Genomic DNA, 2,632 nt, shown 5'->3' on the forward strand with positions numbered 1-2,632 from the left:
AAATTTTGAATCTCTTTATTTTCTTTTCCATATAATTTTCGAAAAATCCAAAAAATTTTTTTTATAAAATCTTAAAACCAAAAATAATTTTATGTTTCGTGTCTAATTTTAAGTTTGGTGTCCATTGCATGTTTTTAGTCTTCTAATTTTCGAAAATTACGTGCATTATGTTCTTCATTGATCTTCAAGTTGTTCTTGATGATTTCCTTGCTCTGATCTTTAAATTCTCTTGTCTTGAGTGTTTTGTTGTTTCTCATATGCATTCTCAATTCGTTAGTGTCAATAGTATACAAACTTCTAAGTTTGGGGTCTTGCATGCATTGTTTATTTGATCTTAGTTGCATTTTGATTATTCCTCATCATTAAAAATTCAATTTTTTTTTAATTTATGTCTTTTCAAGTCAATAATACAGAGAAATGAAGATTCAGAACATATAGCAGAGAAATTACACAGAAAAAGCTGGGCGTTCAAAACGCCCAGTGAAGAAGGAAAACTGGCGTTTAAACGCCAGCCAGGGTACCTGGCTGGGCGTTTAACGCCCAAAAGGGTAGCATTTTGGGCGTTAAACGCCAGAATGGAGCACAAGAGGGAAGATTTTGTTTTTAATGCAAATTTTTTTTAGGTTTTCATAATTTTTCAAAATCAAATCTTTTTCAAATCATATCTTTTCAATCATATATTTTCAAAATCAATTTCTTTCTTTTTTTCAAAAATACTTGCTAACAATTAATGATTTGATTCAACATTTCAAGTATGTTGCCTTTTCTGTTGAGAAAGGTTTAATGTCTGAATCATATCTTTTAAATTTCTTGTTAGCCAAGTCATTAATTTTAAAAATTCAAATCTTTTTAAATTGTTTTTCAAATCATATCTTTTTAATCACATCTTTTTCAAAATAATTTTCAATCATATCTTTTTGATTTCTAATTTCAAATTCTTTTTCAAAATCACTTTATTTCTTTCCCAACTTTAATTTTCGAAAATTCTTCCCCTCTTCTCACATCCTTCTATTTATGGACTAACACTCCTCCTTAATGCACAATTCGAACTCTATCCCTCTTGATAAGTTCGAATTCTTCTACCTCCTCCTTCTATTCTTCTTTTCCTCTGACACCTCAAGGAATCTCTATACTGTGACATAGAGGATTCCATACTTTGTTGTTCTCTTCTCTTTCATATGAGCAGGAGCAAAGACAAAAGCATTCTTGTTGAGGCTAACCCTGAACCTGAAAGGACCTTGAAGCGAAAGCAAAGAGAAGCTAAAGCACTACTCTCTGTAGAGGACCTAACAGAAATCTTCAAACAAGAAGAAGACATGGCAGCCGAAAACAACAACAATGCCAACAATGCAAGGAACTCACAGCCTAAAGAAAGCTTGAACTCTTGGGAAAAGCTAGTCAATGCCTTCTTGGCAAAGTTCTTTCCACCTCAAAAATTGAGTAATCTTAGAGTGGAAGTCCAAACCTTCAGACAGAAGGAAGGTGAATCCCTCTATAAAGCTTGAGAAAGATACAAACAATTGATCAGAAGGTGTCCTTCTGACATGCTTTCTGAATGGAGCATCATAGGTATCTTCTATGATGGTCTGTCTGAACTGTCCAAGATGTCATTGAACAGCTCTGCTGGAGGATCTCTTCATCTGAAGAAGATGCCTGCAGAAGCTCAAGAACTCATTGAAATGGTTGCAAATAACCAATTCATGTACACTTCTGAAAGGAATCCTGTGAACAATGGGATGAATCAGAAGAAAGGAGTTCTTGAGATTGATACTCTAAATGCCATATTGACTCAGAACAAAATATTGACTCAGCAAGTCAATATGATTTCTCAAATTTTGTCTGGAATGCAAGCTGCACCAGGCAGCACTAAGGACGCTTCATCTGAAGAAGAAGCTTATGATCCTGAGAACCCATCAATGGAAGAGGTGAATTACATGGGAAAACCCTATTTCAATGGAAGAGGTAAATTACCTAGGAGAACCCTATGGTAACACCTATAATTCTTCATAGAAAAATCACCCAAATTTTTCATGGAAGAATCAAGAGAGACCTCAACAAGTTTTCAACAACAATAATGGTGGAAGAAACAGGTTTAGCAATGGCAAGCCTTTTCCATCATCTTCTCAGCAGCAGATAGAGAATTCTAAGTAGAGTCACTCTGACTTAGCAACCATGGTCTCTGATCTAATCAAAACACACTCAAAGTTTCATGACTGAAACAAGGTCCTCCATTAGAAACTTGGAGGCACAAGTGGGTCAGTTGAGTAAGAAAGTTACTGAACTCCCTCCTAGTACTCTTCCAAGCAATACAGAAGAGAATCCACAAGGAGAGTGTAAGGCCATCAACATGGCCGAATTTGGAGAGGAGGAAGAGGCAGTAATCGCCACTGAGGAAGACCTCAATGGACGTCCACTGGCCTCCAATGAGTTTCCTAATGAGGAACCATGGGAATCTGAGGCTCACACTGAGACCATAAAGATTCCATTAGATTTACTTCTGCCATTCATGAGCTCTGATGAGTATTCTTCCTCTGAAGAGGACGAAGATGTCACTGAAGAGCAAGTTGCTAAGTACCTTGGAGCAATCATGAAGTTAAATGACAAGTTATTTGGTAATGAGACTTGGGAGGAT

This window comes from Arachis duranensis, chromosome 7 (assembly GCF_000817695.3).
Source record: "Arachis duranensis cultivar V14167 chromosome 7, aradu.V14167.gnm2.J7QH, whole genome shotgun sequence".
NCBI lineage: Eukaryota > Viridiplantae > Streptophyta > Magnoliopsida > Fabales > Fabaceae > Arachis > Arachis duranensis.